This window comes from Oryctolagus cuniculus, chromosome 5, assembly GCF_964237555.1.
Source record: "Oryctolagus cuniculus chromosome 5, mOryCun1.1, whole genome shotgun sequence".
Classification (NCBI taxonomy): domain Eukaryota; kingdom Metazoa; phylum Chordata; class Mammalia; order Lagomorpha; family Leporidae; genus Oryctolagus; species Oryctolagus cuniculus.
In genome coordinates, this window is record NC_091436.1 from 20,623,924 (window position 1) to 20,640,340 (window position 16,417).

General features: G+C 41.6%; 1 long non-coding RNA gene across 10 annotated transcripts in view; it reads left to right on the forward strand.

The window, feature by feature from the left end:
- LOC103349907 (LINE-1 retrotransposable element ORF2 protein) overlaps nt 1-16,417 on the forward strand; it is an 85,511-nt gene that overhangs the window by 36,175 nt on the left and 32,919 nt on the right. For 6 of the 10 annotated variants that reach the window (XR_011388469.1, XR_011388467.1, XR_011388466.1 and 3 more), the window contains one exon: nt 15,192-15,253. This is a non-coding gene — a long non-coding RNA (LINE-1 retrotransposable element ORF2 protein). Of the gene's footprint in view, nt 1-718; nt 13,945-15,191; nt 15,254-16,417 lie in introns of those variants that run through there. The other 4 variants (XR_011388470.1, XR_011388468.1, XR_011388465.1 and 1 more) reach the window with 2 other exon arrangements.

Genomic DNA, 16,417 nt, shown 5'->3' on the forward strand with positions numbered 1-16,417 from the left:
GTTTTTAAATCCATGCTGCTGATCTCTGCCTTTTGATTACTCTGCTCAGTTCATCTTTATTTACATAATTATTGGTAGTTAGCTGAAATTTTCTATTTGAACATCCATGCCTTTTATTTTTCCCCAAAGCCTTTAAAAGATTAGTAGTAGTTAAAATCCCTCGTCTTATATCTCCAGTATTTATCTATTGTAGTCTGGTTCTATTGATGTAGACTTCTCTAGAGGTGAGCTGTTCTGTCTCTCACTTTGACCTCCTTTCCTTCTTCTTCCCTTTTTTTTTTTTTTTTTTTTTGGACAGGCAGAGTGGACAGTGAGAGAGAGATACAGAGAGAAAGGTCTTCCTTTTGCCGTTGGTTCACCCTCCAATGGCCACCGCGGCCGGCGCGCTGCGGCCGGCGCACTGCGCTGATCCGATGGCAGGAGCCAGGAGCCAGGTGCTTTTCCTGGTCTCCCATGGGGTGCAGGGCCCAAGCACTTGGGCCATCCGCCACCGCACTCCCTGGCCACAGCAGAGAGCTGGCCTGGAAGAGGGGCAACTGGGACAGAATCCGGCGCCCCAACCGGGACTAGAACCCGGTGTTCCGGCGCCGCTAGGCGGAGGATTAGCCTAGTGAGCCGCGGCACCGGCCTCTTCCCTTTTTTTTAAATGATTATTTATTTGAAAGAGTTAGAGAAGGGAAGAGCGAGGGAAGGAGGGAGGGAGGGAGGGATGGAAAAAGAGAGAGAGAGAGAGAATATTCCATCTGCTGGTTCCCTTCCCAGATGGCCACAATGGCCAAAGCTGAGCCAGGCCAAAGCCAAGAGCCAGGAACTTCATTCTGGTATCTTACATAGGTACCAGGGGCCTGAGTACTTGGGCCATCCTCCGCTGCTTTCCCAGGCCATTAGCAGGGAGCTAGATGAGAAGTGGAGCAGCTGGGATATGAGCGGGTGCCCAAAAAGTATGCTGCCATGGGGGGCAGGAGAGGCTTTACCTGCTATGCCACAAGTCCAGCCCCTTGTCTTACTTTCAGCCTTTCATGTTATGAAGAAATGGCATCTGTAGAGACTGTGAGTGGGTATGGACTTCCTTTATGTTAATCTGCCCCAGAAAAGCTGGTGCCTGCTACCTGCCTCTTCTTGGAGGCACTTGTATTTGCTTATTTTTCAGACTAGTTGGTTGCCCTCTCATCCTGGCTTTCAAATAAATACAGCGAGAGTTATGATTTTTAACATTATCTGGCTGGAGCTGACGCTACTGTGCAGCAGGTTAATCCTCTGCCTGCAGTGCCAGCATCCTAGCTGCTCCTCTTCTGATCTAGCTCCCTGCTGTGGCCTGGGAAAGCAGTGGAAGATGGCCCAAGTCCTTCGGCCCTGGCACCCCTGTGGGAGACTGGGTAGTAGCACCTCTCTCCTGGCCTCAGAACGGTGCAGTTCCAGCTGTTGCAGCCATTTGGGAAGTGAACCAACGGAGGGAAGACCTTTCTCTCTGTGACTCCCTCTCACTGTCTGTAACTCTACCTCTCAAATAAATAAATAAAATCTTTAATTAAAAAAATTACCATTGTCTGCCTTTTTCTTATTGTAGAAAAAGGGGTATGAAGTACACTCTTCAATTTTCTGTATCCTAAGCAAAAGCCACTGCTATAGTTAAAATATGACTTGGCCCCTGAACTCATGCAAGACTTAAGCCCCAAAGTTATGAGATAATGATACTAAAAGCATGGAAAGTTAAAGATTTGTGTAGCACCCAGTAGAAGGTCTGCAGGTCATTTGGGGCGTGCCCTCAGAGGCAGTTCCTGCAATGTGCCTGTTATAAAAGCCCAAGATGGCCCTGACTGCTCTCCCTACTGCTCAGCATGCCAGGTTGTTCTTCCTTCCATGTGTTCCTCCATTGCCACGCACTGCCCTCACCAGATGCCGAACCCACAGGGCTGCCTGATCATGGACTTTGAATCTCCAAAACTAACATAGCTGCCTTAGGTATTTTGGTGGATTAATGCAAAAATACAGCCACACAGCACATTTTATATAAGACAGATTGGGCATTCATATTGAAATCAGTATGGATTTTATTTCCCTTTGCATATGAATCTACTAAATAATTGAATCTTTTCCAAAGGTGAGGGTGATCTTTCTAATCTACTCACCTGATCTTTTTCCTTCCCCTTCCTACTCTTCAGTATCTTCCCAATTCAGGATTTGATCACTGAAAGCTCAGCTTTTGGCATTTCTCCTCTGCACGCATTCCAGTCACTCAAAACTACGGTTTCCCAGCTGGTCTTGGGAATTGCTTTGGAACGACATCCTGTCACTCCAGGTGTTGTTAAACTCAGTTCCCATCATCCTTTGAATTCTCTTCATGCCCACTCCCTTTGGGGAAGAATTACCACTTCCTAAGCCCAAGTTGGCACCACCCTTCTTTGAGCTTACCCTCAACCAATACAGTGATTACAATGATTGAATTTTGTTTGTTCACTTCTAAATCTGCCATTGGAATGATCTCTGTGAGACCAGGGATATTCTCTTATTGATAATCTTCATATGTTTATGGTTGGATGTATTTCTTGGTACTTAATAGATATTCAGGTATTTGTTGAAAGATTTGTAAATGAGCAAATAAAGGAATGAATGAACACTGTCAAAATACATTTTTAAAAATGCCTGGAGTGAGGATTCAATTTCAATTCAGTTCTTTTGGGAATGCCCTGGGTTCTGTTATATCACATGTTTTACAACAGTGTTGACATTTTCCATGCTGTATCTTCTGATTTGTGTAGCATCATTCCCTCAGACACCTTTAGATGCTGGCCTGAAAATCTACAAGCCTTTAAATAAGAAAAAATGGCTAACATGAAACACAATTCAAAGAGTGCTTTACAGGGCCAGAGCAAAGAGATTCAAGACAATAGTGGGATAAATAAAAACTGAAAACAGAAGAGGAACTGTATAAGAAAGCGGTCAGAGTCTAGAATATTAGCTGCACAACGAATGCCCTGGACTCTTTACAAAGCAACAGCTCCCTGTCCACTGGTTGCTTCACACAGTCTAACTTCTGCACACCTCCAGCATACACCTTTCATCTTGATCCGCTCCCTCTGCTCCTTGCTTCTTTTGTCCCTTTCTTTTGGTGTTTCTATACATTACTTTGTCCTGTTCACTGATTTTCTCTGCAGGATATCCATAAGTACTTACCATTCTTCTCAGTTCACATTTAGCGCTGATTCTTGTTTAAATTTCTGCATTTTTAAAATAATCATTGGCCCTGGTGTTGTGACACAGGGAGTAAAGCTATTTCCTGCAATGCAATGCTGACATCTCAAATGTGGGCGGATTCACATCCCGACTGCTCCATTTTTGATCCAGCTTCCTGCTAACGTGTTTGGGAAAAGTAGCTGAGGATGGGGGGGGCGGAGCCAAGATGGCGGAATAGTGAGGGCGCGCACCGATAGTCCGGGAAAATTTAGTTTAATAAAAGGGGAGTTACGGTAGCCGCAGAAAAAAGAACCAGGAAAAAATTGCACGGGAATCGTGAATCGGAGGACCTACTGGGAGAACAAGGTCGCCCACCGCGCGGAAGCCAAGTCGTGGGACCGAGCCGCAGAAGCCCCAGTGCTCCAAGGGGAGTGCATGCCACACAGACAACAGCGGGGAGACTTGGGATGCTCAGGGCTCTGAGTCCACACATCAGCGCTGGAAGGGGAGGTGAGCTCAATAACCCGAGACATTGGTGGGGAAACGGGGGTCAGAATCTAGAGGGGGGCCAGAAAGTGCAGCAAACTCACTACCGGAAAGAAGGAAAAAAAAGCTTCGGGGTTTCTCTTCCCCCTAACCTAGCAAAGCTTACAAGACTGGGAGGCTAGAAGAATTCCCAAGAGACAAAGAGCAGGCCTGCTCTCTGGATTTACATATCAATGGGGGAGAGCTAAGGAACTGAGTCACTACAATTCAGTAGCCTAGGCAACCCAGTGGGAGTCCAGAGGAGCCAAAGACTGGAAGCTAAATACCATCAATTCTGCACAGCCGTGCCCTGCGGTGTTACTTACCCCCTGAATAAATAAAATAAATAAATAAATAAATAAATAAAAAGAGAGAGATTTACCACGCATAACCTGAGGGTGTCACCTTTGCACACCCTTAACCTGGAAGAACCAGGCAGAGCTCTCAGGCCGCACCCATCTCAAGCCTCCAAGGCTCCTCCAACAGCAGGCAGTCCACTTAACACGGACACAGTATTAAAAAAAAAAAAAAGAAAAGAAAAAAAAAAACGCACAGTGACGCAAGAAGAATTAACTATGCCGAGTAACAAACACAGAAATAGAGGGAGCAAGATCAACGATGACACTATGATGCCTCCAAATAAGCAAAACACCCCAAGCCAAGAGTATGAAGATGATGAGATAGAAGAAATGCAAGATACAGATTTCAAAAAATTTATGATAAGAACATTTAGAAGTTTTCAAAAGCAAATCCTTGAACTACAGAAATCCTTAATGGACAAGATTGAAAATCTCTCTCGTGAAAACGAAATTTTAAGGAAGAATCAAAATGAAACTCAGAAACTAGTAGAACAGGAAAGTGTTATAGTGAAGAGAAATCAAAATGAAATGAAGAGCTCAATAGATCAAATGACAAACACATTAGAAAGCCTTAAAAACAGAATGGGTGAAGCAGAAGAGAGAATATCGGACTTAGAAGATAGAGCACAGGAAAACATACAGTCAAACCAAAGAAAAGAAGAGGAAATTAGAAACCTAAAAAATATTGTTGGGAATCTACAGGATACTATTAAAAAAACCAACATTCGAGTTCTAGGAGTTCCTGAAGGCATGGAGAGAGAGAAAGGATTAGAAGGCCTTTTTAGTGAGATACTAGCAGAGAACTTTCCAGGTTTGGAGAAGGACAGAGATATCCTAGTACAGGAAGCTCATAGAACCCCCAATAAACATGACCAAAAGAGATCCTCACCACGACACGTGGTAATTAAACTTACCACAGTGAAACATAAAGAAAAGATCCTAAAATGTGCAAAAGAGAAACGTCAGATTACTCTCAGAGGATCTCCAATCAGACTCACAGCTGACTTCTCATCAGAAACCCTACAAGCTAGGAGGGAATGGCGAGACATAGCACAGGTGCTAAGAGAGAAAAATTGCCAGCCCAGAATATTATATCCTGCCAAGCTCTCGTTTGTGAATGAAGGTGAAATAAAGACCTTTCATAGCAAACAGAAATTGAAAGACTTTGTGGCCACTCGTCCGGCTCTGCAAAATATACTTAAAGATGTGCTACACTCAGAAACACAGAAACACGGCCATCAATATGAAAGAAGGGAAAGAAAGAACACCTACCAGTAAAAGAGCATGGGAAGCTCAAAGCATATACTAGAAAATATTTCCGGGAAAATGGCAGGGCAAAGTCACTACGTATCAATAGTCACATTGAACATTAATGGTCTGAATTCTTCAGTTAAAAAACACCGTTTAGCTGACTGGCTCACAGAACACAACCCAACTATTTGTTGCCTACAAGAAACACATCTCTCTAACAAAGAGGCATGCAGACTGAAAGTGAAAGGTTGGAAAAAGATATTCCATGCCAACAGAAACCAAAAAAAAGCAGGTGTAGCCATATTAATATCAGACAAAATAAACTTTAATACAAAAACTGTTAAGAGAGACAAAGAGGGACACTATATAATGATTAAGGGTTCAATTCAACAGGAAGATGTAACTATTATAAATGTATATGCACCTAATTACAGGGCACCGGTCTATTTAAAAGATATGTTAAGGGACTTAAAGGGAGATTTAGATTCCAATACAATAGTACTGGGGGACTTCAATACTCCACTCTCAGAAATAGACAGATCATCCGGACAGAAGATCAACAAGGAAACAGCAGATTTAATTGACACTATTGCCCAAATGGATCTAACAGATATCTACAGAACTTTCAACCCTACATCTACAGACTTCACATTCTTCTCAGCAGCGCATGGAACCTTCTCTAGGATTGACCACATACTAGGCCATAAAGCAAGTCTCAGCAAATTTAAAAGAATTAGAATCATACCATGCAGCTTCTCAGACCACAGCGGGATGAAGCTGGAAATTAGCAACTCAGGAAACCCCAGAAAGTATGCAAACACATGGAGACTGAACAACATGCTCCTGAATGAACACTGGGTCATTCAAGAAATCAAAAGAGAAATCAAAAACTTTCTGGAAGTAAATGAAGACAACAACACAACATATCAAAACTTATGGGATACAGCAAAAGCAGTATTGAGAGGCAAATTTATAGCAATAGGTGCCTATACCAAGAAATTGGAAAGGTACCAAATAAATGAGCTTTCAGCGCACCTCAAGGACCTAGAAAAACTGCAGCAAACCAAACCCAAATCTAGTAGGAGAAGAGAAATAATTAAAACCAGAGAAGAAATTAACAGGATTGAATCCAAAAAAACATTACAAAAAATCAGCCAAGCGAGAAGCTGGTTTTTTGAAAAAATAAATAAAATTGACACCCCATTGGCCCAACTAACTAAAAAAAGAAGAGAAAAGACCCAAATCAATAAAATCAGAGATGAAAAAGGAAACGTAACAACAGACACCACAGAAATAAAAAGAATCATCAGAAATTACTACAAGGACCTGTATGCCAGCAAACAGGAAAACCTATCAGAAATGGATAGATTCATGGACACATGCAATCTACCAAAATTGAACCATGAAGACATCGAAAACCTAAATAGACCCATAACTGAAACAGAAATTGAAACAGTAATAAAGGCCCTCCCAACAAAGAAAAGCCCAGGACCAGATGGATTCACTGCTGAATTCTACCAGACATTTAAAGAAGAACTAATCCCATTTCTTCTCAAACTATTCAGAACAATCGAAAAAGAGGGAATCCTCCCAAATTCTTTCTATGAAGCCAGCATCACCTTAATCCCTAAGCCAGAGAAAGATGCAGCACTGAAAGAAAATTACAGACCAATATACCTGATGAACATAGACGCAAAAATCCTCAATAAAATTCTGGCCAATAGAATACAACAACACATCAGGAAAATCATCCACCCAGACCAAGTGGGATTCATCCCTGGTATGCAGGGATGGTTCAACATTCGCAAATCAATCAATGTGATTCACCACATTAACAGACTGCAGAAGAAAAACCATATGATTATCTCAATTGATGCAGAGAAAGCATTTGATAAAATTCAACACCCTTTCATGATGAAAACTCTAAGCAAATTGGGTATAGAAGGAACATTCCTCAATATAATCAAAGCAATTTATAAAAAACCCACAGCCAGCATCCTATTGAATGGGGAAAAGTTGGAAGCATTTCCACTGAAATCTGGCACCAGGCAGGGATGCCCACTCTCACCACTGCTATTTAACATAGTTCTGGAAGTTTTAGCCGGAGCCATCAGACAAGAAAAAGAAATCAAAGGAATACAAATCAAGAAGGAAGAAGTCAAACTATCCCTCTTTGCAGACGATATGATTCTGTACTTAGAGGATCCAAAGAACTCTACTAAGAGACTATTGGAACTCATAGAGGAGTTTGGCAAAGTGGCAGGATATAAAATCAATGCACAAAAATCAACAGCCTTTGTATACACAAGCAATGCCATGACTGAGAAAGAGCTGCTAAGATCAATCCCATTCACAATAGCTACAAAAACAATCAAATACCTTGGAATAAACTTAACCAAGGACGTTAAAGATCTCTACGATGAAAATTACAAAACCTTAAAGAAAGAAATAGAAGAGGATACCAAAAAATGGAAAAATCTTCCATGCTCATGGATTGGAAGAATCAACATCATCAAAATGTCCATTCTCCCAAAAGCAATTTATAGATTCAATGCAATCCCAATCAAGATACCAAAGACATTCTTCGCAGATCTAGAAAAAATGATGCTGAAATTCATATGGAGGCACAAGAGACCTCGAATAGCTAAAGCAATCTTGTACAACAAAAACAAAGCCGGAGGCATCACAATACCAGACTTCAGGACATACTACAGGGCAGTTGTAATCAAAACAGCATGGTACTGGTACAGAAACAGATGGATAGACCAATGGAACAGAATTGAAACACCAGAAATCAACCCAAACATCTACAGCCAACTTATATTTGATCAAGGATCTAAAACTAATTCCTGGAGCAAGGACAGTCTATTCAATAAATGGTGCTGGGAAAACTGGATTTCCACGTGCAGAAGCATGAAGCAAGACCCCTACCTTACACCTTACACAAAAATCCACTCAACGTGGATTAAAGACCTAAATCTACGTCCTGACACCATTAAGTTATTAGAGAACATTGGAGAAACCCTTCAAGATATTGGCACAGGCAAAGAATTTCTGGAAAAGACCCGGGAGGCACAGACAGTCAAAGCCAAAATCAACTATTGGGATTGCATCAAATTGAGAAGTTTCTGTACTGCAAAAGAAACAGTCAGGAGAGTGAAGAGACAACTGACAGAATGGGAAAACATATTTGCAAACTATGCAACAGATAAAGGGTTAATAACCAGAATCTACAAAGAGATCAAGAAACTCCACAAAAACAAAACCAACAACCCACTTAAGAGATGGGCCAAGGACTTCAATAGACATTTTTCAAAAGAGGAAATCCAAATGGCCAACAGGCACATGAAAAAATGTTCAAGGTCACTAGCAATCAGGGAAATGCAAATCAAGACCACAATGAGGTTTCACCTCACCCCGGTTAGAATGGCTCACATACAGAAATCTACCAACAACAGATGCTGGCGAGGATGTGGGGAAAAAGGGACACTAACCCACTGTTGGTGGGAATGCAAACTGGTCAAGCCACTATGGAAATCAGTCTGGAGATTCCTCAGAAACCTGAATATAACCCTACCGTTCGACCCAGCCATCCCACTCCTTGGAATTTACCCAAAGGAGTTTAAATTGATAAACAAAAAAGCGGTCTGCACCCTAATGTTTATTGCAGCACAATTCACAATAGCCAAGACCTGGAACCAACCTAAATGCCCATCAATGGTAGACTGGATAAAGAAATTATGGGATATGTATTCTTTAGAGTACTATACCGCAGTAAGAAACAACGAAATCCAGTCATTTGCAACAAAATGGAGGAATCTGGAACACATCATGCTGAGTGAAGTAAGCCAGTCCCAAAGGGACAAATACCATATGTTCTCCCTGATCGGTGACAACTGACTGAACACCAAAGAGGAAACCTCCTGAAGTGAAATGGACACTATGAGAAATGGTGACTTGATCAGCATAGCCCTGACTGCTAATGGACAACTTAATACATTATCCCTCATAGTATTTTTTTTTGTCTGTTCTACTTAATATGACTGGTTTAATTCTGTAATTATCACACAGTTATTCTTAAGTGTTGAAAATTAACTGAAATGTGATCCCTGTTAAACATAAGAGTGGGAATAAGAGAGGGAAGAGATGTATAATTTGGGGCATGCTCGGGCTGACTTGCCCCAATTGGTAGAGTTGGAAACATACCAGGGGATTCCAATTCAATCCCATCAAGGTGGCATGTGCCAATGCCATCTCACTAGTCCAAGTGATCAATTTCAGTTCACAATTGATCATAATGAAAGGACTAAGAGTCAAAGGGAGCACATAAACAAGTCTAGTATCTGCTAACACTAACCGATAGAATAAATAAAGGGGAGAGTGATCCAACATGGGAAGTGAGATACTCAGCAGACTCATAGAATGGCGGATGTCCTAAATAGCACTCTGGCCTCAGAATCAGCCCTAAAGGCATTCCGATCTGGCTGAAAAGCCCATGAGAGTATTTCAGGCATGGAAAGCCAAGACACTCTGGCAAAAAGATCTCTGTGAGTGAGATCCCAGTGGAAAGAACAGGTCTTCAAAGAGGGAGGTGCCTTTCTCTGAAGGGAGGAGAGAACCTCCACTTTGACTATGACCGTGTCTAAACAAGATAAGAGTCGGAGAACTCAAGGGGCTTCCATAGCCTTGGAAACTCATAACTGGTGCATAGGGAGTTTACTGATGCCATAAACAGGAGTGTCAATTGGTAAAGTCAACAACAGGAGTCACTGTGCACTTACTCCTCATGTAGGATCTCTGTCCTTAACGTGCTGTACACTGAGGCTTAATGCTATAACGAGTACTCAAACAGTATATTTCACTTTGTGTTTCTATGGGGGTGCAAACGACTGAAATCTTTACTTAATGTACACTAAACTGATCTTCTGTAAAAAAAAAAAAAAAAAAAAAAAAAAAAAAAAAAAAAAGAAAGAAATTATCAATTCCCAACTTGACTCTCACTGGGATTAAACATGACAATAGGTCTGATCTGATTTCATCATCATTTAAAAAAAATCATCTATTATTTTTCACTTTATGTTTCTGTGTGGGAGCAAACTGTTGAAATACTTACTTAAGGTATACTAAGCTGATCTTCTGTATATTAAGATAATCGAAAATGAATCTTGATGTGAATGGAAGGGGAGAGGGAGTGGGAAAGGGGAGGGTTGTGGGTGGGAGGGACGGTATGGGGGGGAAGCCATTGTAACACATGAGTCGTACTTTGGAAATTTATATTCATTAAATAAAAGATTAAAAAAAAAAGAAAAAAAAATAATAAACAAGCTTTGGCTGCAAGCAAAAAAAAAAAAAAAGAAAAGTAGCTGAGGATGGCCCAAGTTCTTGGGTCCCTGCTACCCTTGTGCAAGAACTGGAAGAAGCTGCCAGCTCTCAGCTTTGGCCTGGCTCAGCCCTCGCCACTGCAGCCATCTGGGGAGTGAACCAGAGGCTGGAAGATCTCTCTCTTGCTCTCTTTTAAACAAATAAATAAATCATAAAAAAAAACCTCAAGAGTTGTTGTTCATGTACACATATTTTGGAACAGTACCTCCAATTCTATTCATTCAACATATTGTAAAGAATAAACACTTTTTTTCATCATTCCTAATTAACATCTTATTCCTTATCTATTGTTTTTTGGTTTTTTAAAAATATTTTTTTTTCTATTTTTTTTAAGCTCTGTGTGTATTAGGTTCTACAGTAATTCTTATTTATGTCCCTTTTTGTCCCTGGGGATTAAAATTGCTCAGATAGAAAAACTCCGATAGCTCAGATCTCAATAAATTTAAAAAGGGCGATACTTCTTTCGGATTGTTGCAGTCATGGGAGCAAAAAAGCACGCTGATTATAGGGGTAGTTTTCCCCTGAAAGCAAACATGCTCCCATTTGAATCATTCTTGAAATTAGCTAATCTAAGGGTCAGAAAATAAGAGTGGAAATAGGATCAGAGGGAGAGAGGGAGAGAGGGAGAGAGAGAGAGGAATATGACATGGGTGTTTAATCTAGTGGTTAAGACACTGCTTGGGCCACCTACATCCCAAATCAGAGTTCTTGGGCTCATGTCTTAGCTATGCTCCTCATCTCAGTTCCTGCTAATGTGTACCCTGGTAATGGCTCAAACGCTTGGATCCTCCCACCATGTGGGAGACCTAGATGGAATTCCAGGCTTCTGGCTTTATCCTCTCTCAGTCCTAGATGTTGTAGGCATTTGAGGAGTGAACTAGCAGATGGGAGATCTTTCTCTCCCTCTAAAATAAACTAAATGTAAATTTAAATGAGAGAGAGAGAGAGAGAGAGAGAGAGAGAGTGAGTCACTCTATATCTTTGAACATGAGCAGCTTCCAACAATGCGATTTCCAGCAGTTGGACCAGCTTTACCAGCCACAGAAGGCAGGGGCGGCCAGCACCGCGGCTCACTAGGCTAATCCTCCGCCTTGCGGTGCCGGCACACCGGGTTCTAGTCCCGGCCGGGGTGCCGGATTCTGTCCCGGTTGCCCCTCTTCCAGGCCAGCTCTCTGCTGTGGCCAGGGAGTGCAGTGGAGGGTGGCCCAAGTCCTTGGGCCCTGCACCCCATGGGAGACCAGGAGAAGCACCTGGCTCCTGTCATTGGATCAGCGCGGTGCGCCGGCCACAGCGCGCCGACCACAGCGGCCATTGGAGGGTGAACCAATGGCAAAAAGGAAGACCTTTCTCTCTGTATCTCTCTCTCACTGTCCACTCTGCCTGTCAAAAAAAAAAAAAAAAAAAAAAAAAGAAGGCAGGGGAATGACTAAACTTCACCCCTGCCGTCTCCCAAGCCCTCCTGAAATAGAGGCAAGTGCGGTAATCAAAGAAAGTGTTGACTTTCTGCAATAGAAGAGGACAACAGGTTCCAGGCAAATGTGTGTTTGATCCTGGAATTGACCTGAATTCATCCATCTGCACACTTTTATCAGAACTTAGGGAAAATGGCATGTAGGTGCGACCTGGAGGAGTCACTCAGGACAATGGCACTTGGAGCCTAAGGCATTTAAAAAAGTATGGATAAGCTTGACATAGGGAGAAGTGATCCTTGTCATTTCTAGGGTAACTACCAAGGCGTTAGGTACATGGCAGGAACCCACCCAGAGGCCAGTTTGGCAGAGTAGCAGAACTGTTCACAGTCTCTTGAGTGCTGACAGCAAAATGCCTTGACTCTGAAGGCAGCCACCTGCAGGTGTAGCCATCCAGCACGGCAGACTACAGCTGCAACCTGTCCCTAGGGGTGCATATGAGTGCCAGAGTGCCTGGCAAACAGATGGTTGGGCAGCAGCAGAGAAAGAGAGGACTGGTACTTGGACAAAGCAATTTTAAGGTATTTTTGGGTGTTTTGGAAGGACACAGACTCCAGCAAAAAAAAAAAAATGATCTTATTCCTGCTAATTGGGGCTCATGGACAGCTTTGGACTAGTGTTACTGTAACACAGAAGGAATGTGACAATATCTGCATCCCACCTTGACGCCCTTGGTCACGCTGCATACTCCGGAGCTTACTTTGGTGCAGCTTATTGTTTTATGACTGTTTTCTGATCTCTTTGGGTCTGTGCTGATAAGATGGTGACTCCACCTTACGTGTTGTAAATATTTTGAATATGGTTTCAGATACATCCGAGTCTCTTTCCTGTGTATTGAACTAATTCTCACCTCATTGATGCCTGCATATTTCTAATTCAACATAAGAGTTAATCATAAGAGTCAATTAGCTAAGAAAATAAGAGACATCACTTGTACTACGCAATCAAAACCCTAGTTCCACTTAAGATGCATAAATGAGAGTTTTTCAGGATTTTCCATTGAATGACAGAATTAAAAAATTTATAATTTGAGGGTCAGTTGGACTTACCAGTTCAACTCTAATTTTATAGACAAGGAAATTGAAACACAGAGACTAATTTTGTTAGGGTCACCTGCTGCATTGGGATATGCATTAATTTTAAAGCATTTTTTCATATACTATTCATTTTTTTCTCTCAACAACCCCATAAGAGGTATGATCCTTTCCTATTCTAAAAATGAAGACATTGGGGCTGGTGTTGTGGAACAGTGGGTTAAGCAGCCACCTCTGAAACTGGCATCCCAAATGGGTACTGGCTCAAATCCCAGCTGGTCCGCTTCCCATTCAGCTCCCTGCTAATTTGCCTGGGAGGGCAGCAGATGGTGGCTTCTGTGCTTGGGCTCCTGCCACATATGTCTGAGAATCAGATGTAGTTCCAGGCTCCTGGCTTTGGCCTGGCTCAGCCCTGGCCATTGTGTCCATGTGGTGAGTGAACCAACAGATGGAAGATCTCTGTCTCTGTTTCTCCCTCTCCCTCTTTCTGTAGCTCTGGCTTTCAAATAAATAAATCTTTTTTTAAAAATGAGTTATTAAAGATCATACTCTCTGTGACTCTCCTGAAGCTCAAAGCTTCTTCTAAGTTCAGTGCTATTTTCCCCATCCCAGTTAAACTAGATCAAGTCTCAGGAGATCAGAGTTCATTCAATAACTAATGATCACTTGTGTGTCTGGCCCCATTTAGGAGAATAACAGGGAACAAGAGAGGCAAACCCTGCTGTCATGGCTCTTATGTTCCATTAGAAGGTACAGATGAACTAGCAGATGTATAAACAAAACAGTTTTGTTCATGATACATGTTATATGAAATTGAATCAGGTGTTGTAACAGAAGGTCACTTGATGTGGGATCCTGGGAGTGTGAGGTTAACTGACAATCTCAAGTTCAGATATATAAGTCAGAATCAGTTTCTCTGAGGAGATGATATTTAAATTGAGCCCTGAAAGATGCCAAAGAGCCAGCCATATGAAAAGAGAGGACGAGTGTTATGTTGAGAGGGGAGGGACAACAAGTTCAAAAGTGTTGAAAGGGAATTGAGTTTGCCATAGTTGAGGAGATAGTGGATGTCTGGACAAGACTAGATGTCGAGAGCCTTGTAGGCCATGGTGACTTTAGATTTTACTTAAGCTAATGTTTTTTTAAATATTTATTTATTGATTTGAAAGGCAGAGTTACAGAGAGAGAGAGAGAGAGAGAGAGAGAGAGAGAGATTGAGAAAGATCCTCCATCCACTCATTTACTCCCCAAATGGTCGCAACAGCTGCGGTTGGGTCAGACTAGAACCAGGAGCCTGGAACTCCACCAGGGACTCCCATGTGGGTGGCAAGGAGTCAAGTACTTGGACCATCATCTGCTGCTTTCTCAGTCGCATTAACAGGGAGCTGGATTGGAAGCTGAGCAACCAGGACTGAAACTGGTGCTTATAGGATGCTGGTGTCACAAGAGGTGGCTTAACTTGCTGTGCCACAATGCTGGTTCCAACTCTAACATTTTAATTTCAGCAATGTCACTAAATAACTCTGCAAATCTGAAAATGTTGCTTTCTGACTTGTTTTGCCACCATTTATTTTTCCCCAAATCTGAATATTGGAATCCTATAATTGGATGATTTCAGAGTGTTTCTGCTGCTCTTGCTTCATTTGTTAATGACATCAATCCTATAGTTTTAAAAATATTTAGTTTAGCATCAATTATAATTACCAACTGGTTTTACAAATAATAAAACCCAGGCAGATAGACACTTTAGGTTGAGTGACATGGAAAGGGACACTGGCATCACTGGTAAACTTAGGGACAGAAAAGTCTTCGTTGTGCTTAGCATTTGAAATGAGCTCTATATAATACCCACTTTTAATATACTTAAGCAAAACACTAGGCAAACTAACTGGCCTAACATCTAACCAATCATCATAGATTGAATTCTGGTTATCAGGAAAATATGAAAGTTTCCTATAGACCAACCCATAGTAAGGTTATCTAATATATTTTTACAGCTTGTAAGATCTTTGTAGACTGGATTCACTGTTCTGTGGACTATGGGCACAAATTCACAAAGGTAAGTCCTTGCTCTTTCATCCACTCTGTTTCAAAAACATGGATTGAATAAAAATGGGAATATAAACTTACAACAGAATTAATACAAAATGCACTAAAAGTCGATAGTGATCTAGACTTTACACTTTCACATATACATCATGGCATGTGTTTTGAACACATTTGTGTCAACCCAGTAGATGGGAACAGATGTGCACAAGGATGGGTCCTACCGTGGGTCTCATTTTCTGGCCCATGCATTCAGGGAGTGTTGAGGGGGTAGGAGCTAGAGGGGAGGGAGGACAGAGAAGGTGTTACCCTCGTGAGAGTGTTTTTGAAAGCTGTGGGCACTTATTTTTGTCTTAGTGTAATCACAGCATTCACATATTAAAGTACATTTTAAAATTATGAATTGCTCTCATTCCAGATCTTTGTGGTGTTAGTTCATACACATTTGATTTTTACAAATAAAATGAATAGGTAAGCATATTTCCTATGAAGCCCATTTTAGGACAGTAGAGGAAAATATGATATATCTAAAATATATATGGGACAGAAAAAGCCTGCTTCTAGGGCAGCACTCTAGATCAGGGTTCTCAAAGTGTGGTCTGAGGCCCAGCAGTTACCACTGCTTCCCCACTGCTTGGGAATTAAAACAAACAAACAAATAAAAACAAACAAACCACGCAAATTCCCAGATCTCACTTCAGGATTACTGTATCAGAAGCTCTGAGGCTAGGGTCCAGCAACCCGTTTTTTAACAAGTTGTTTCAAGAAGATTCTGTTGCTCCAATTTGAGACCTACTGCTTAGGCTAATGCTATCTGAAGTCAAATGATTTTTGAAGGAATGCAGGTTATACTTTCTGAAATACAGTCTTCTAGCTGCTGCACTCATGCACTACTGTGATGTTTTGGGATCTTTGGTCTTGAAAGGTAACTCATCACCTGGTAGAACATCATAGTGAAGCAGCTAGTACTGGCTAGAGGGTTGCTAGCAAGGTGCTATTTGGTTACAATCCTCCCACACTCCTATGTGTTAGAATCTCTGCCTATGGATGTGTTATTCAGTGTGGTAAGCAATTTTTGCTTTATCTACTGAAGATTTTGGAGGTCATAAAAAACAGGGATGCCATTATTGTGTCCAAAATTATTTGTAAATTCAACCAGGATTAATGGGAAGATCCA